This window comes from Sprattus sprattus, assembly GCF_963457725.1.
Source record: "Sprattus sprattus genome assembly, chromosome: 1".
Taxonomy (NCBI): domain Eukaryota; kingdom Metazoa; phylum Chordata; class Actinopteri; order Clupeiformes; family Clupeidae; genus Sprattus; species Sprattus sprattus.
In genome coordinates this window covers 12,075,675-12,096,919 of record NC_137920.1, presented here as the reverse complement: position 1 = coordinate 12,096,919, position 21,245 = coordinate 12,075,675, and positions in this window count along the sequence as shown.

Genomic DNA, 21,245 nt, shown 5'->3' with positions numbered 1-21,245 from the left:
AAGGCCTACAAGAGTTTTCAGTGTGGAACAGCTTTTGATCATTATATTTACATACAGTATAGTCATTTAGCAGATGCTTTTGTCCAAACAAGGGAGAAAACAGTCAAGCAACAAGCATTAGAGACCTAGTGTTAAAATAAATACTATTTTACATAGAAAAAAGAAGTGCAGGAATGTAACTGCAAGTTAAGTACTAGTCGAAGTGCAAGTTTAGGAAGGGAGTCTGACGAGTTGGGTCTTCAAGAGCTTCTTAAAGGTAGACTGTGACGCCCCTGCTCTGGTAGTAATAGGACGTTTACTCCTCCAATGTGATTCTGCAAATGAGAATAGTTTGAATTCACGTACTTGCAAAGACCGCAGTGATAAACGACACTTATGAAACGAGCGGAGCATCCTGGGTGTAACATTTGCCCTTACAAGAGCATTCAAGTAGGTGGGCGCAGACCAGCAATAACTCTGTAAAAAATGGATTTAACATGAGAGTCAATGAGAGAGATCTGGGGTGATTTCCTTTTCGCCCCAAAAAGGGGCGGGCCATAAGAAGCACCCCTTTTGGCAAATTGACTGATGCCTGATTCGACAATGACATTCAGAGGCAGATCAGATGGTCTAGTCTCCTTCTGCCTAAACACTGGAGAAAGTATTTTGAATATATTAAATACAAAATGACTCCACTCTAAAGTATTTTGTTACAAATTAGATTTTATGTGTGATGTGTGGTGGAGTGGAAATCACAAACAATGCCTTATGATTAAACTTTAGTTTATGCCCGTATGGATCTTAGGGTTATAATTGCAGTTAAAGTAACATTATGCAACATTTTTACACTTTTTGAGGTTTGGTTTTATAGGCAACTAGTTTTGGTACCATCCTGAAATAAATGTTGATAGCATATGGCCATATGAATGACATATAAACACCTGTGTCTTTCCCATTAGCCACCCAAGATATGCCTTATGTAGGTCTGTATACCAGGCTGGAGTACAGGTGCATCTCAATATATTAGAATATCATCAAAAAGTTGATTTATTTCAGTAATTCTATTCAAAAAGTGAAACTCATATATTATATAGATTCATTTCACACAGACTGATATATTTCAAGTGATTATTTCTTTTAAATTTGATGATTTTAACTGACAGCTTATGAAAACCCAAAATTCAGTATCTCAGAAAATTAGAATATTACTGACGACCGATAGAAAAAAGGATTTTTAACACAGAAATGTTGGACTACTGAAAAGTATGAACATGTACAGCACTCAATACTTGGTTGGGGCACCTTTTGCATGAATTGCTGCAGCAATGCGGCGTGGCATGAAGGCAATCAGTCTGTGGCACTGCTGAGGTGTTATGGAAGACCAGGTTGCTCTGATAGTGGCCTTCAGCTCTTCTGTGTGTTTGGGTCTGTTGTCTCGCATCTTCCTTTTCACAATACCCTATAGAATCTCTATGGGTTTTAAGTCAGGCGAGTTTGCTGGCCAATCAAGCACAGGGATACCATGGTCCTTAAACCAGGTACTGGTACCTTTGGAAGTGTGTGCAGGTGCCAAGTCCTGATGGAAAATGAAATCTGCATCTCCATAAAGCTGGTCAGCAGAGAGAAGCACAAAGTGCTCTAGAACTTTCTGGTAGATGGCTGCGCTGACCTTGGACCACACAGTGGACTAACACCAGCAGATGACATGGCACCCCAAACCATCACTGACTGTGGACACTTTACACTGGACATCAAGCAACTTGGATTCTGTTCCACTCCTCTCTTCCTCCAGACTCCGGGACCTTGATTTCCAAATTAAATGCAAAATTGACTTTCATCTGAAAAGAGAACTTTGGACCACTGAGCAACAGTGCAGTCCTTTTTGTCCTTAGCCCAGGTGAGACGCCTCTGACGTTGTCTCTGGTTCAAGAGTGGCTTGACACAGGAATGCGACAGTTGAAGTCCAAGTTCTGGATACGTCTGTGCGTGTAGGCTCTTGAAGCACTGACTCCAGCTGCAGTCCACTCCTTGTGAATCTCCCTTGAATGGGCTTTGTTTCACAATCCTCTCAAAGATGTCGTTATCCCTGTTGCTTGTGCACCTTTTTCTACCAAATTGTTTCCTTCCATTCAACTTGGATACAACTTGGATACAGCACTCTGTGAACAGCATGCTTCTTTAGCAATGACCTTTTGTGTCTTACCCTTCTTGTGCAGGGTGTCAATGATCGTCTTCTGGACAACTGTCAAGTCAGCAGTCCTCCCCATGATTGTGTAGCCTACTGAACTAGACTGAGAGACCATTTAAAGGCTCAGGAAGCCTTTGCCGTTGTTTTGAGTTAATTAGCTGATTAGAGTGTGACACCATTGGTCATCAATATGGAACTTTTGCACAATATTCTAATTTTCTGAGATACTGAATTTTCTGAGATACTGAATTAGCTGGCAGTTATAATAATGAAAATTAAAAGAAATAAACACTTTAAATAGATCAGTCTGTGTGTAAACAATCTATATAATATATGAGTTTCACTTTTTGAATAGAATTACTGAAATAAATCAACTTTTCGATGATATTTATTGAGATGCACCTGTACATGGCAAAATCTGAAGAAAAGCTTTCCCACAGCATGATATTCCTAGTGTAACGGGCTACCAGTAGTGCCGAGCGCCCATACACACATACACACATTCATGCACTCAATCATGCCTGGTTAACTCCAGTCCACTAGGGAGCAGCGAGGGGGCAATGAAGGCACTCAGCAGGGCAGGGATAAGACAACTGATGGCAACTGATGATAGCCTGTCTTTTATTGTAGCCTGTTTTATGGATATTTAATAAAGTTGAACTCAATGCTTTTGACACCTGCTTTTGTCCTTCACTTTTTAAGTGCAAAGGACCTGTTTGTACTAGCCCAAGTTCCCCTAAGCTTGAGGCTAGTAACGCTAGCAATACTTCCAAAAGACCCCAGTTAAGTGTGTTGGAAAGCTTCTATCAATGTCACCTGGGCTGTTGGTGGTGTTTGCATCTCTTTGAGATAGTTTTGAAACAGATCTTCTTATTACTGCTTTAAGCAAAGGACCTCTTGAAGTAAATATGGTTGTTACACGTGTGACTGTGTTCCTGAGCTGTAGCCTATGTGTGTATGTATATATTTCAGTATAAAAATACCACTAGCTCAGGATGAAGAGTTGTATCCACAAAAAAATCTAAGTTCGAACAAAAGTGTGTGATACATAAGTGTGCAAAGAGGATGTAATATGATGCTACCATGGCTGAACATGCACTGCAGGGGAGCACTGGAGGCAGGCACTGCTAAGACCCTGATGGCCAATGACCACATCAGACATAGCACTGCTGATAGCTTCATGTTGAGGATGAGTTGCTTTTCTAAAACTTTTGCATGTTTTTTTTAAGTTGGAGAACTGCCAAGAATTAAGCTATTATTATTTATGTCAGGTGCAGATACTCTTGTGGTATTTGTAAAGTAAGATACATTATCATGTGAGGTCAAACCCCTTGAATTGTAGTTGAGCTGGATGAACCACTGCCATTCACAGTAAGGCAAAAACAGATGAAAAGTAAAGTACTCAGAATTAACTGGGGTAAATGTCTGGTATTCAGGTTAAAATGTCTTGTGTACTCACAAAACGTAATTTTTAGGTCCCATGAATTATATTTATTTCCATTATCTTTTAAGGGGAACTTCACACTGGTATGTAGGTCTGATATGAAACCTCCTCTATATCCTTATTACAGTATGATAGACACACACATGCTTACAACAATACTCACAGTTGCATACAGTATAAACAAGCTTAAACAGAATGGAAGCTTCCTTCATTTTACCATCCCATCCCCATCTTCACTCCCCTTCCCCATCACATTTCAGTTCACACCCCCAGCCCCCTACTACATTCCTGTGTGGAGTTTCTGAAGGCTGAGCTATGGCTATGCCCACCTGAGGACTATCAGATGTGTAAATGGTTCTAATAGACATGTAGTTCTTGGCCATAACCCTTTGTCATGCTAGTTTGCATTTCACAAGCTCCTGCACCTGATTGGCTAGGTTTGAATCCAGGAAGATAATAGGTCAGGCAAAAGAAGCATTATATTAACCCCATAGCGTGGAGTCAGTTTACTAAACTCCCCTTTACAGGCTGGTACTGTGATGCTCTGGAGGTGTACAGTAATTAACCAAGGATAGTTTGACCAAGTTTTTTATTCCAAAACAGAAGTCTGAAATGTCTGGATTTACTGAACCAACACAGCAGCCCACTTCAGTGAAGAAGGAGATAAAAGAAGAAGAGTTTGATGATTTCCTACAAGAGTATCTGTCTACAATTCAGACAGTGGAAGAAAAGTCTGGAATGGATAGTGAATGCAAGACTGAAATGAACATGTCACCCATAATGACCTTGGAAGAAGAAAAGCATTCACCAATGGAAATTAAAGTTGCCGAAGAATTTGATTTAAGAGAAAACGATGCCTTTGTTTCTTCACCTACAAGTAAGTTGCTTCTTTGTTGTTTATATACTGTACATGACCTGAATTTTAGAAAATTGCTAACTTGTGCTTCACAATATGAGACCTATTCAGACAAAGTAGAACTGTGAATACTTTACTAATGGGATTATACCTGTAGTCTTCTGCATTCAAAAGAGAGAAACTGTCTGTAATAATTTTTCTGAAGCTCTGTAATTCAAGTCTGTGTATCTCTGTTTACATTTAGGCTCTTGGTAGACACTTTTATCCTAAGTCACTTCCAAATGATGCACATTTCTAACAAATAACCAATATATCATAATATATGTGCCAGTACTGTAGAAATTGCATACCAGAAGGAGGAGAAGAGAGAATATATTGTTTCATTTTTTCTTCTTAAAACATTACAGGAGACATTCAAAGGATCCAATTTTTCAATATAAACCAAATAAACAAAGACAGAAGTCCCAATGGCTCACACCTAACCGAGCAGATGATGACACATACTGGAAAAAAGTCACATGAATGTTCTCAGTGTGGGAAGGTCCTTAGTCACATGTCTAAGCTCAAGGTACACCAAAGGATCCATACTGAGGAAAAGCCGTATCAATGTTCTCAGTGTGGAAAGGCCTTTAGACACATGTCTGCTCTCAAGGCACACCTGAGGATCCATACTGGGGAAAAGCCGTATCACTGTTCAGAGTGTGGAACGGCCTTTAGACACATGTCTGCACTCAAGGAACACCAGAGGGTCCATACTGGTGAAAAGCCATATCAGTGCACTACTTGTGGCAAGAGTTTCAAGACAAACTCACATCTAATCTCCCATCAGATCACACACTCTGGAGAAAAGTCGTATCACTGTTCAGAGTGTGGAACGGCCTTTAGACACATGTCTACTCTCAAGGAACACCAGAGGATTCATACTGGGGAAAAGCTGTATCCGTGTACTCAGTGTGGGAAGGCCTTTAGTAGAATTGCTAATTTGAAGACACACCAGAGGATCCATACTGGGGAAAAGCCGTATCAGTGCACTCAGTGTGGAAAGGCATTTAGCCAAAGTGGTTCTCTCAAGGCACACCAGAAGATCCATACTGGGGAAAAGCTGTATCATTGTTCTCACTGTGGAAAGGCCTTCAGTAGAATTGATAATTTCAAGAGACACCAGAGGATTCATACTGGGGAAAAGCTGTATCCGTGTACTCAGTGTGGAAAGGCCTTTAGTAGAATTGCTGATTTGAAGCCACACCAGAGGATCCATACTGGGGAAAAGCCGTATCTGTGTTCTCAGTGTGGAAAGGCCTTTAGCCAAATAGGTAATCTCAAGGTACACCAGAGGAGCCACGGTTCTGATGTGATGCCCTGATAATACTTGATACACATTGTTAAGTTTCTTTAAATGTCTTTGGTAAAATTAGTTTTTAAGAAGATGTCATGTACTTTACATGATTAAGACTAATTTCTTCATGTCTGAAGCATGCGTTGGGGTAGAGATTGAAACCTACGTTTTTCAAGTGTGTGATGGTGTTGAGGAGGGGTGTGTTTGCTTGTATACAAACTACAATCTACAAGCATCTACTTGCGCATGTACAGGTAAAAGTAGTGTATGCATCAGCTCTCTAGATATGAGGCCATAAACAGATCATCATGTGAAGGCTGTGATGTTGGCAACAGATTAAATAAGTGTTGAGTCTCTGGGCGGGATGGGGGTGTTAAGAAAGAGGAGGGGGGGGGGGGGAAGGAAACAATGCATTGTCGTAATCAAGAGGGTACACAGACAAACATGGCTGCCTTGAGAAAACAGACTATGTATTTAGTGAACGATGAGTTTCTTTTCCTGACAGAATGTAATGTAGTGCTGTCAGTTTAACGCGTTATTAACGATTTAACGCAAGCCTATGTTAACGCTGTTAATTTTTTTATCGCGCGACTATCCCAAACTGTGTAGTAGGCTTACATTACGTTTGAGTGAATGGTGAGCGCGATACGGTGAAATGGATGATAAAAAGCTTCTGATTAGAAAGTTGTGTTGTGCTTAAAAAGCGAGCTTCACTGTTGTCTGAAAATGTCAACAGGCAGCTGGCTGAAAGCACAGAAGTAGTAGGCTTACCTTTTATTGGTAACCTAACTGTTACGGTTCATTGTTTTTGAAATAAGAGGCCTGACTTATATGTTCATAGCAAACTTGAAAAAAAAAAATATTAAGCCATGGTTTAACTGCACTATAGGCTGAGTCCTTGTTTATCTAAATATGTGCATTTTATCATTTTTTTTTGTACTGCCCTGTTTGGCAATGTTGTTTTTCATTAAAATAAAACATTGCATAAAGCAAGCCACTTTTCCATGTTGATAAGAGCATTTAAAAAAAAAATGATTAAAGGGACATTTAGAATAGATAAAAAAATTGCGATTTAGAAATGTACAATTACATTCATTTTGAGTTAACTATGACAAAAATGCGATTAATCACGATTAAATATTTGAATCCTATGAAAGCACTAGTAATAAGTGCAAAAGCATCAGGTAAACCTACTTCTCAAGAACAGAAGGTATTTGACCTGGGTTTATAACAATGAAAAGAGAACAAAAACCACTCCTAGGGAAAATAGGTGAATACAAACACCTAATATACCTAGTATCTACTCCCTTGCCACATATTGAGATATAATACCACACAACTGTAATACAAATAATACAACGTTAACATTAATGTTTTTTTTTTTCTTTTCAGTTAGTACATTACATATATGTTTTACTGAAAGGTATGTCAGTTAATCTCATTTAATTATTCCCTTGGCGATTGGTTGCCTCATTTATTGGTCCATCATTATTATTATTAGAAATACTATTATACACACAACAAAAACCTTACTGTACATGAAGAAGACGGCTAGATCAGAATGTACTTGGTGTAGTTTTTGGTTAATCAGAGCATACACACAGGTGAAAAGACCTACAAGGGTTTTCATTCTGGAACGGCTTTTAATCAAACCAGAGAGAGAAGACAAGCTACGAGCAATATAGACCTAGTGTAACAATGCATAAGCAATAGCAAAAAGAAGTGCAAGAATGTAACTGCTGCAAGTGCAAGTTAGGTACTAGTTGAAGTGCAAGTTGAGGAGGTAGGTGATCTCTGAAGAGTTGGATCTTCAAAAGGTTCTTAAAGGTAGAGAGGGACGCCCCTGCTCTGGTAGTGCTCAAGAGTTATTTCTTCCAACGTCGAACTGCAAATGAGAATAGTGTGGATTGACGTGCTTGCACAGACAGAGCTAAATGAGTAGCGAATGACAGGTGCCCTCTTTGGTTGGTTGAATACCATATATACCGGCGCGTTCTGGATCATCTGTAGTGGTTTCACCATGCATGCCGTCATTTAAAGAAGTATTGAAAGATACACAGAGGAGAAATGCCCCAATCAGTGCAGTGCAAGTGACAAAAGATTTCCTGTACCCTAAGATCTTATCCAACATGAAGTAACTCAAATGCTCATGATTTTGCGATCTTACAGTAACAACTAAAGGTTCATCAGAGGATTTACTATGGAGAAAATCTGTAGTAGTCCTTTACAAGCGGGAAAACCTTTCCCAAAACCCACAGGTGCAACCAGCCATCAGATCAACCACAGGTGAGGGAAACCTTACCAACACTCTTTGAGGAAAGGATTCATTCAGAAACCAGAACTGAAGTGTAAAATGTCTGGATTTACTGAACCAATAAAACTGCCCACGTCAGTGAAGAAGGAAATTAAAGAAGAAGAGTTTGACGATTTCCTACATGACTATCTGTCTACAATTCAGACAGTGGAAGAAAAGCCTGAAATGGATTGTGAATGCAAGACTGAAATGACTATGTCACCCATCATGACCTTGAAAGAAGAAAAGCATTCACCAATGGAAATCAAAGTTGAAGAAGAATTTGATTTAAGAGAAAATTATACCTTTGTTTCTTCACCTACAAGTAAGTTGCTTGTTTATTGTTTTGTGTTTTATATACATGACCTTTGACTCATATACATGACCGTAACTTGTGCTTCACAATATGAGACCTATTCAGACAACATTTAACTGTGAATACCTTACTTATGGGATACTACCTGTAGTCTGATGCAATCAAAGGAAAGAAAGTGTCTCATTTTCTGAAGCTCTGCAATTCATGTCTGTTTATCTCTGATTACATTTACGTTTAGGCCCTTGTTAGACACATTTATCCTAGTTCAACTCCAAGTGATGGTCGTTTCTAACAAATAACCAATAGATCAAAACATATGTGCCAGTATTGTAGAAATTGGAAACCAGCAAGAGGAGAAGAGAGAATATATTGTTTCATTTTTTTTCTTGTTAAAATATTACAGGAGACATTCAAAGGATCCAATCTTACAGGAGTTGGGACTCTGAGGGGAAAAAAAACAAAGACAGTAGTCCCAATTGCTCAAACCTGACCGGGCATATGATGACACACACTGGAACAAAGCCACATGAGTGTTTAAAGTTAGGAAACTCCTTTAATGACTCTTTTAGCCTCAAGCTACACCAGAAGGTCCATACTGGTGAAAAGCCATATAAGTGCACTACTTGTGGGAAGAGTTTCAAGACAAACTCACATCTCACCTCCCATCAGATCACACACTCTGGAGAAAAGCCGTATCACTGTTCAGAGTGTGGAACGGCCTTTAGACACATGTCTGCTCTCAAGGAACACCAGAGTATTCATACTGGGGAAAAGCTCAATCAGTGTTCTCACTGTGGAAAGGCCTTTAGCCAAATAAGTAGTCTCAAGGTACACCAGAGGATCCATACTGGGGAAAAGCCGTATCAGTGTTCTCAGTGTGGAAAGGCATTTAGCCAAAGTGGTTCTCTCAAGGCACACCAGAGGATCCATACTGGTGAAAAGCTGTATCCTTGTACTCAGTGTGGACAGACTTTTAGCTTAAAGCATCATCTCAAGAGCCACCAGAGGATCCATACTGGGGAAAAGCTATATCATTGTACTCAGTGTGGAAAGGCATTTAGCCAAAGTGGTTCTCTCAAGGCACACCAGAGGATCCATACTGGTGAAAAGCTGTATCCTTGTACTCAGTGTGGACAGACTTTTAGCTTAAAGCATCATCTCAAGAGCCACCAGAGGATCCATACTGGGGAAAAGCTGTATCATTGTACTCAGTGTGGACAGACTTTTAGCCTAAAGCATAATCTCAAGAGACACCAGAGGATCCACGTTTCTGATGTGATGCCCTGATATTACTTGATAAAGTATAATTTATTTTAATATGTTTGATTAAATTAATTTTAAACAACATGTAATGTACATGATTCAATATTATTCATTCATGTGTGTAGCATGTGTTTGGGTAGATATTGAGTAGGGGTGGGTGTGTGTGCTTGTATACAGACTACAATCTACAAGCATCTACTAGTGCATGTACAAGCAAAAATAGTGTATGTTTCAGCTTTCTAGATATAAGGGCAATAAACAGATCATCATGTGAAGGCTGTGATGTTGGCAACAGCTTAAATATATGTGTTGAGGTCTCAGGGCGGGATTTACAGGGCGGGAAGACATTTAATGTTCGACTAGGGTGTTTTGCAATAAATTACTCGAGAAGGTTTTGTAAATTAATTATTCCTTTTTCGGCTGAATCAGTAGCGCTCATACAAGAACTCATCATGATGGGAAAATGGATCTTGGCGATCACAAAGAACTCTGCTAATCAAACTATCTAATATGACTCCTTGGTCAATGAGATCTCTCCTTTTGCCGGGGGTGTTGCAAGCTTATCTAGCTAAACTTAGGTTAGCGTGCCATGGTGCAGGTTAGCGCTAAGTGATATGTTACTAAGGTCATTTATTGGAAGTTGCTTCGCCGAACCAAAAAGAGGGGCGTTTTTTTTTTTAGCCTGGAATCTAGCTCGCTAAACCGCTTAGCGAGCTACACCGAACAGGGCCCTGGGCTGTTGGTGGTGTTTGCAATGTTTTTGCATCCCTTTTAGGTCATTTGGAACAAAGATTAACACCTTCTACTGTCAGACAAAGGATACTTAACTGAGACTTCTAAATTGAGAAGTTGATGGATCTACTTGTAAAAAAATTGCCTGACATCTCAAAATCAGAGTCTCAAAATCTGAAAACAGCCTATCTTTAATTTAAAAGTAAGGATTTCAGTATAAACATATAACTAGCTCAGGATGAAACGTTACATCCCCCCAAAGAATGGTATGTAGTATGATGCCACGGTTGTTGAACATGCACTGCAGGGGAGCACTGGAGGCAGGCACTGCTAAGACCCTGATGGCCAATGACCACATCAGACAGAGCACTGCTGATAGATTCATGTTAAGGATAAGTTGCTTTGTAAAACTTTTGCATTTCGTAAATGTTTTTTTTAAGTTGGAGTACTGTCAAGAATGAAGGTATTATTATTATTAATGTGAGTTGCATATGTTCTTGTGGTATTTTTAAAGTAAGATACGTTATCATATGAGGTCAAAACCCTTGAATTGAAGTTGAGCTGGATGCACCACTGCCATCCACGGTATGGCAAAAACAGATGAAAAGAAAAGTATTCAGAATTAACTTGAGTAAATGTCTGGGATTCTTGTGCAAATGATTATGTCCTGTGTACTCACAATTTTTTGTTTTAGTTTCTTAGCTCCCATGAATTTTATTTATTTCCCGTTGTTTTGTGGAGCTTCACACTGGAATGTAAGGATTGATATTAAACTTCCTCTCTATCCTTATATCAGTATGAAAGACACACACACAAACAAAACACACTGCTAAATGAATACTCACCTATACATAGAGTATAAACAAGCTTAGACAGAATGGAAGCTTCCTTCATTTTACCATCCCATCCCCATCTTCACTCCCCTTCCCCATCACATTTCAGTTCACACCCCCAACCCCCTACTACACTCCTTTGTGGAGTTTCTGAAGGCTGAGTATGGCCACCTTAAGACCATCAGAAGTGTAAACGGATCTCATAGACATGTCGTTCCTGCCCATAACCCTTTGTCATGCTAGTTTGCATTTCAACAGCTCCTGCACCTGATTGGCTAGAATTGAATTCAGGAAGGTAATAGGTCAGGCAGAAGTAGCATTATAATTACCCCACAGCATTGAGTCAGATTACTAAACTCACCTTTTAAAGGCTGGCACTGTGATGCTCTGGAAGTTTACAGTAAGTAACCAAGGATAGTTTGACCAAGTTTTTTTATTCCAAAACAGAACTGAAGTCTGAAATCTCTGGATTTACTGAACCAACACAACTGCCCACTTCAGTGAAAAAGGAGTTAAAAGAAGAAGAGTTTGACGATTTCCTACAAAAGTATCTGTCTACAAATTAGACAGTGGAAGAAAAGTCTGGAATGGATTGTGAATGCAAGACTGAAATGAGCATGTCACCCATCATGACCTTGAAAGAAGAAAAGCATTCACCAATGGAAATTAAAGTTGAAGAAGAATTTGATTTAAGAGAAAATGATGCCTTCGTTTCTTCACCTACAAGTATGTTGCTTGTTTATTGTTTTTTGTTTTCCATACTGTATATACATGACCTGCATTTTGGAAAATGGCTAACCTGTGCTTCACAATATAAGACCTATTCAGAGAACACAAAACTGTGAATACCCTACTTATGGGATACTACCTGTAGTCTGATGCATTAAAAGGAGATAGAGAGAGTCTGTTATCATTATCTGAAGCTCTGTAATTCAAGTCTGTGTATCTCTGTTTACATTTAGGCCCTTGGTAGACACTTTTATCCTAAGTCACTTCCAAGTGATGTACATTTCTAACAAATAACCAATACATCATAATAAATGTGCCAGTATTGAAGAAATTGTATACCAGAAGGAGGAGAAGAGAGAATATATTGTTTCATTTTTTTCTTGTTAAAATATTACAGGAGACATTCAAAGGATCCAATCTAGCAAGAGTTGGAAATCTGAGGAAAAAAGAAACAAAGACAGGGAATCTCCCACCGCCGCATCACTACCAAGTCCTGCAACAGACTTCCAAAGGAGAATCCTGGGTGCCCTGAGTGGGTTGTCTCGCCAGTTGGCACAGGTGACACAGGTGATTACAGTCCTTCACTTTCTTATGTAAAATCGTATTTATTGTTACACTAGGTCTCTATTGCCTTTGCTTGAATGTTCTGTCCTTTGACTATGACTAAATGACTAAATATTAATGTAAATGTAAGCAGAACACTGCTGAAGTCAGGGCCGAACTTGCTGACTTGAAGGCTGAGGTTGGGGAGGTAAAAGCCAGAATTCAGTCGATAGAAGAAGCCATGTCGGTGTCCAGTGCGTCGAACTACAGCTGTCCAGAACCGCCGAGGAAACGAAGAGCGCATAATCCAAAAATCGCCGTAAGTCTAATTATTTTTAGGTGAAATCTTCTAACAGTTATACAAGGCCTCAGAATTTTGCTCGCAAGCAATGTAAATTATTCAGGGAAATCATTGTGAAACGTGCCAGACTGCCCATGCCTGCTGCTTAACTCAAAATGTGTACTGTACTTTACAGGAAACTGTGTGGCATCTACACAACAGCGAGGGAAACGCCAGGCCATATGACCCAATGCAAGGGTGAGATTTAAAGACAAAGGCAGTATCTGTTCAGCTAAAGTAGGTGTATCGTTCTCTTTCATTCATCTAAACTATTGACATTTTGTTTTCACAGACTGAGCTCACCCCACAACATGGCAGTCACAACTGATTTGGTGGCAGCCCTATCCCAATGTCAGGACATGATCGGTGTGGACCCTAGAATTATTTTAAGTAAGTGACCTTAAATATTACTTTTGTTTTCAGTTTGTTGTTATCTTGGCTTCTGAGGCAGCACAACGATGTTATCTGTTATTTTAACTTTTTTAATTATTTATTTTCCAGCGGCCTGTAAGACGTATTATGAAACCGTCCGGAGGAACTATCGCTACAGCCAGCCAGACCTTGCAGCCCAGGCAGCAGCCACAAAGTCTGCTGCCCGTCTACGGCAGAGAAGAAAGAGGGTAAGATTGATAAGGATTATTTCAGCTGTAGGCTTCAGTATTTGCAGCGCTTGGTCCTATGTAATCTTGTTAATAAAAAGTGACGTTTTCTATCAGAAACGATGTCCTGTATAAACAAATGTACATTTGATGAACGAACTGTAGAAATATGCGTTATCGTTGTGTCAGCACAGCGGCACTAATTTGATGTATCTTTACAGCTGGTGGAGGCGAGGATGACTGTCTTGGCGAGGGAAGAAATGGACCTCTGGAAGAACGTTACCCTGGACCTGATGTCCGATGAAGAGGATTGCACAAACGAGGGGGAAACTGGCTGGATTGTGCGGCCGCCAGTTTTCAGAAGCGACGAGCTCTCTGACCTGTGTGCGGCTCTACAAGTAAGACTGGACCGGGACCCCAGATATGCGCTGACGCACCACAGAAGGCTTCGTGTCGGCACACCATCGGAAAGACTACCACCACCAGTGTATGACTCTGAGGCTGCAAAGAGACATTTCCGCCACTATTAAACTGTCTGTTTTCTGTTTAAATAAAGCTTTGTTCTTCAATTCCTGACTAAGGTCTTCAATGCTCGATTTGTCTAAAGCAATTGCCTTTCTATTAGGCCTACTATTATTATGATTATTTAAAGGTTCAATAAGAAATTCATTAATTTCATGTATAACTATTATTATTATTATCATTATAATATTATTATACATAAATTATTAATTTCGTTTTCATGGGGCAATAGCTATAAATGGGATGGGATACGTGTTCGTCACTTGAAATTTGACCAATAGAGAGAATCTCATTCCCCAATCACAAGACGTTTTAATTCAAATTCTGGTGGTTTTTCAACCAATGGCTGCAGGGTGTGTGAGGTTAGACTGGTGACTGTCAATATGAAGAGACATTTCCGCCACTATTAAACTGTCTGTTTTCTGTTTAAATAAAGCTTTGTTGTTCAATTCCTGACGAAGGTCTTCAATGCTCGATTTGTCTAAAGCAATTGATTGATGATTTCTTCTCCTCCTCCTCTTCTTTCTTCTCCTTGACCTTCTCATTCTCTTCCTCCTCCTTGTCCTCCTATTCCTCCTTCTCTTTGTCCTTTTCATTCTCTTCTTCCTCCTTGTCCTCCTCCTTCTCCTCTTCCTCCTCCTCTTCCTTCTCTCTGTCCTCCTACTCCTCAACCTCCTACTCCTCCTCCTTCTTGTCCTCCATTTCCTCCTCCTCCCAATCTTACCCCTCTCCTTCCCTGGATGTCAATCTTTAAAGTTCTCCATAGTTTACCAAACAACACAGAGGCTCAAGACACTTTTATGGTGCAGTCCTCATTTCAAATTGGTCAAAAGACCTGAATGTTAAAAGAATTGACTAGATTTGTGTCTTGCAGGTTGATGCTTTGAGATTTAACTTGAGAAGTGTGTGCAACAACTGCACATTGTGTACAATGTGTAATTGACATCAGTGTAAAAAAGGAAAATCAGATGAAAAGTTTTCAGAATGAACTGGGGTAAATACAATAGAAATACAAACACTTATTCCACCTAGTATCTACTCTCCTGCCACATATTGAGATACAATACCCCACAACTGTAAAACAAATAATAAAATATAAGCATTTAACGTTGTTTTTGATTCTTTTCATTTGGTACGTTACATAATATTTTTTACTGAAAGGTACGTCCGTTAATCTCATGAAATGTTTCCCTTGACGATTTTTTACTTCATTTATTGGTCCATTATCATTATTAGAAATACTATTATACACAAAAAAAACCTTACTGTACATGAAGACTGCTAAATCAGAATGTAATTGGTTTAGAGTTTAGTGCAGAGGTTGGTTGAATACCAGATATGCCGGCATGTTCTGGATCATCTGTAGTGGTTTCACCATGCATGCAGTCATTTAAAGAAGTATTGAAAGATACTCAGAGGAGAAATGCCCCTAAGATCTTATCCAACATGAAGTAACACAAATGCTCATGATTTTGGCAATCTTACAGTAACAACTAAAGGTACATCAGAGGATTTTCTATGGAGAAAATCTGTAGTAGTCCTTTACAAGCGGGAAAACCTTTCCCAAAACCCACAGGTGCAACCAGCTATCAGATCAACCACAGGTGAGGGAAACCTTACCAACGGTCTTTGAGGAAAAGACTCATTCAGAAAGGCACTTTGAAGATTCATCATTGATGCACTCATTCCTCCCCCACACAATCAGTCCATGAGTTCATACCGGAGAGAAGCCTTTTGTTTGTTCCGAATGTGGGATGAGCTGTTTTTTTGTGTTCTGGACTGACTTCAGAGAATCCACACTGTGGAGAACCCTCATGAAGGCTCTGCACGTGGGAAGAGGTTTGCAAAAAGTTCTCATCTTTTGAGTTATATTGAAACAGAAACCATATGACACAGAGAGAGAGAGAGAAAGGATTTGGAAGTGATGCTCCCTAATAAAAGGTGACAAATTGTGTACCGGGTTTGGGCCCTAATTATAGGTCACACTAGTGCTAGGGTTTGAAGAATAAAGTGTAAACGTGTTCCCCCCAGAGGTGTAGTGGAATGAAAATCTTAAAAACAATGTCTTATGATTCAAGTTTAGTTTATGCTCTTATGGATATTAGGGTTAGAATTACATTTAAAGTAACATTATGAAACAATTTGACACTTTTTGAGGTATGTTTTTTTAGGCAACTAGCTTTGGTACCATCCTCAAATACATTTTGATAGCATATGGTCATGTGAAGGGCAGATAAACACCTGTGACTTTCCCACTAGCCATCTATGATATGCCCTATGTAGGTCTGTACACCGGGCTGGATACCTGGCAAAAATGGAAGAAAAGCTTTTACAGCATGACATTGCTAGCTACTGCCAAAAGACACCAGTTAGTGTGTTGGCAAGCTTTTGCATTTCAACAATGTTTTTATTTTGTTGGATTACTGCCAAGAATGAAGCTATTATTTTAAGTGTGAGTTGCATACGCTCTTGTGGTATTTTTAGAGTAAGATACATTATCATATAAGGTCCAAGCCCCTGTATTGTAGTTGAGCTGGACTGACCTGTGCAATCCACAGTAAGGCAAAAACAGATGAAAAGTAAAGTATTCCGAATTAATGGGTTAAATGTCTGGGATTCTGGTGCAAAGGATAATGTCCTGTGTACTCACAATCATTTTTTTTTAGGTCCCATGAATTCTATTTAATTTCAATATTTTTTTAAGTGGAGCTTCACACTGGTATGTCGGTTTGATATTAACCTTCCTCTCTATCCTAATATCAGTATGATAGACACGCGCACACAAAACACACATGCTTAATAAATACTCACCTTTGCATATGTAGCGGGCTATCCTCAGTGCCGCACACCCATAAACTCAAACACACATACACCCAATCATGCTTGATTTACTCCAGGCCACTAGGGACAGCAAGCTGTCATTGGATGAACTCTGCAAGGCAGGGAAGGATAATAGAAGGAATTGGGGAGCTTTTGTTTGAACTTCATGCCGCGACACCTGTGTTTGTTCCTTCACTTTTCAAGGTAATATAACCTTTTCTTCTGGGTTTGAACTGCTGTTAATGAATGTGTATGATCTCAAAGCAAGCATACTGGTTAATGGGGTGTTATTTTGTTAAATCTTTGCTTTAATTTGTTAATGTTTGTTTGTGTGTTGAATGATGTTTGTGGATGGTGAATGAACATGGTTTTGGGCCACTGATGTTGGTAGTCTGTCTTGAACAATGATGCCATTGTAAGTGAACCTGAAATGATGTTGGGAGCCTGTTGGGAGCCTGACCGATTATGCATTTGGCAGTGAAGATGAAATGATTGACTTTTATTGTAGCCTGTCTTTAATTGGTCTTTAATAAGGTGAACTCCATGCCTTGACACCTGTGTTTGTTCCGTCACTTTTCAAGTGTAAGGAACCTGTTAGTGCTGGCTCAGGTTCCTCAAGGCTTGAGGCCGGTAACACAAACAGTATGAACAAGTTTAGATGGAATGGAAGCTTCCTTCAGTTTACCAGCCCACCCCCATTTTCATCTCCTCCCCCATCACATTTCAGTTCACACCCCAGCCCCCTACTACACTCATTTGTGGAGTTTCTGCAGGATGAGCTATGGCCAAGCCCACCTGAAGACCATCAGAAGCATAGATATCTATAATAAAGGCTAGATATCCTGCCTGCGTTTCTGGCCGACGGAGTCGAATGTCCGCACATTTCGGCCATTTTGAGGACAGTATAGCTCACTCCCCTTGGTAGTGGTACTTTTTAAATAACCAGAACTTGCTCAATTTTCAACCGATTTTCAAACGGGTTGGTTTGTTATAAACGTAAGATATTTCTTATGTCACTACATACTTATGAAGAACTATAAACATGGGTTTTCATATGAAAATAACATTGACAGGTCTCTGACAGGTCTCGTTTCAAGGGAGTGTTCAATAGAGCAGGTTGCACAAAATTCTGGCATCTTCATTGGCAATAAAGTCAGCAATTTCCTGTCGAAATCATAATGTAAGATGTTTAACAAACCAACCCGATTGGAAATCATGTGCAACTTCAGTTTTATTATGTGCAACTTAAGTTATATTGAAAAGAAAGAACAATTACTCTCCAATTGATATAAAATGACTGATACACAATAGCCGTGATACACAATTAAGCTGCACATTTCAACATGTTCAAGCATCCAGAATTATTACCAAGGTAATGACGATTGTAAATCAAGTCATTTGTAAATCCGTCAAAATTTCCGCGAGATAAGAGTGTAAACGATTGTGAAGATCACTGACGTTACCTAACGTACCACTGATCCCTACCGGAAGCATACTGTCCTCAAAATGGCCTCCTGTGCGGACGTTCAAGAGACCGCCGTTGCACCCCCTTGATCAGAAGTGTAAGCGGTTCTCAAAGATGTCTGATTGCTGCCCATAGCCCTTTGTCATGCTAGTTTGCATTTCAAAAGCTCTTGCACCTGATTGGCTAGGTTTGGATCCAGGAAGATAATAGGTCAGGCAGAAGAAACATTATATTAACCCCATAGCGTGGAGTCAGATCACTAAACTCACCTTTAAAAGCTGGCGCTGTGATGCTCTGGAAGTATACTGTATGTGTAATTCACCAAGGATTTTTTTTTTCAAAGCAGAACTGAAGTCTGAAATGTCTGGATTAACTGAACCGACCCAACTGCCCGCTTCCGTGAAGAAGGAGATAAAAGAAGAAGAGGTTGATGATTTCCTACAAGAGTATCTGTCTACAATTCAGACCGTGGAAGAAAAGTCTGGAATGGATTGTGAATGCAAGACTGAAATTAACACGTCCCTCATCATGACCTTGAAAGAAGAAAATTATTCACCAATGGAATTCAAAGCTGAAAAAGAATTTGATTTAAGAGAAAGTTATGACTTTGACTCTTCACCTACAAGTAAGTTGCTTGTTTATTGTTATGTGTTATGTATAAATAAAATACTTACATTTTAGAAAATGGCTAAATGGCTAACAATATGAGACCTATTCAGAGAACACAGAACTTTGAATACCTTACTTATGGGATATTATCTGTAGTCTGCTGCATTCAAAGGAGAGAAAGTGCCTGAAATATTTTTTCCTGAAGCTCTGCAATTCATATGAGTGTTCTCTTGGTAGGCACTGTTTGTCTTAAGTCACATCCAAGTGATGTACATTTCTAACAAAAATGCAATACATCAAAACACATTAAATATATGTGCCACTATTGTGAAAATTGCATACCAGAAAGAGGAGAAGAGAGAATATATTGTTTCATTTTTTTTCTTCTTAAAAAATTACAGGAGACATTCAAAGGGACTATTCTTACAGTTGTTGGAAATCTAAGGAAAAAAGAAACAAAGACAGAAGTCCCGTTTGCTCACACCTAACCGAGCATATGATGACCCATACTGGAAAAAAGCCACATGAGTGTTCTCAGTGTGGGAAGGTCTTTAGGCACATCTCTGCTCTCAAGGTACACCAGAAGGTCCATACTGGTGAAAAGCCATATCAGTGCACTACTTGTGGAAAGAGTTTCAAGACAAATTCACATCTCACCTCCCATCAGATCACACACTCTGGAGAAAATCTGTATCACTGTTCAGAGTGTGGAACGGCCTTCAGCAGAATTGCTCATTTGAAGACACACCAGAGGATCCATACTGGGGAAAAGCCGTATCAGTGTTCTCAGTGTGGGAAGGCCTTTAGCCAAACAAGTAATCTCAAGATACACCTGAGGAGCCATACTGGGCAAAAGCCGTATCAGTGTTCTCAGTGTGGAAAGGCCTTTGGTAGCATATCTCATTTCAAGGAACACCAGAGGATCCATACTGGGGAAAAGCCGTATATGTGCACTACTTGTGGGAAGAGTTTCAATACAAATTCAAATCTCACCTCCCATCAGATCACACACTCTGGAGAAAAGCCGTATCACTGTGAGTGTGGAAAGGCCTTTAGCCAATCGTCTGCTCTCAAGGAACACCAGAGGATCCATACTGGGGAAAAGCCGTATCAGTGTTCTGAGTGCGGAAAGGCCTTTAGCCTTATGAGTAGTCTCAAGACACACCAGAGGATTCATACTGGGGAAAAGCCATATCATTGTTCTCAGTGTGGGAAGGCCTATAGTACAATTGGTCATCTCAAGTATCACCAGATTACACACACAGGAGAAAAGCCATTTCAATGTCCTCAGTGTGGAAAGGCCTTTAGCCAAATAAGTAGTCTCAACAAACACCAGAGGATCCATACTGGGGAAAAGCCGTATCGGTGTATTCAGTGTGGACAGACTTTTCGCCTAACGCATCATCTCAAGAGACACCAGAGAATCCACGGTTCTGATGTAATGCCCTGATAATACTTGTTTAATTAAAAAATTTCAGTAAGTTTGATTAAATTAATTTTAAGCAACATATAATGTACATGATTCAATATTATTCATTCATGTGTGTAGCATGTGTTGGGGAAGAGATTCAAACGTTAGTTTTTCAAGTGTCTGATGGTGTTGAGGAAGGGTGTGTGTGCTTTTATACAAACTACAATCTACAAGCATCTACTAGCACATGCACAAGCAAAAGTAGTGTATGCATCAGCCATCTAGATATGAGGCCAAAGACAGATCATCAGGTGAAGGCTGTGATGTTCGCAACAGCTGCAATATGTGTTGAGTCCCTTGGCAGGATGGGGGTGCACAGAAAGAGGGGGGGGGGTAGGAATCAATGCATTGTCATTGTCAAAAGTACACAGACAAACATGGCTACCTCGAGAAAACAAACTCTGCACTCACTGTAGTAATCGGGTAGTTGAGGATGAGGTTTTTTTCCTGACAGAATGTTATAAGTGCAACAACATCAGGGAACATAGCATTGTCAATGTCAAAAGGGTAATCAGACAAACATGGCTACCTCGAGAAAAACAGACTATGCACAAAATGTAGTAATTGGGTAGTGAAGGACGAGTTTATTTTCCTGACAGAATGTAATAAGTGCAACAACATCAGGGAAAACTACTTCTCAAGAACAGAAGCTATTAGCTCTGGGTTTATGACACTGAAAGGAGAACAAAAATCACTCCTAGGGGAAATAGGTGAATACAAACACCTAATCTCCTAGTGTCTGCTCTCCTGCCACATATTAAGAGAGAATACCACAAAACTGCAAAATAATAAATAAAACATTAACATTTATTGTTGTTTTTTCTTTTTCATTTGGTAAATTACATACATTTTTTACTGAAATGTATGTCAGTTTATTTTATAATATTTTTCACTTCACAATTTCTTA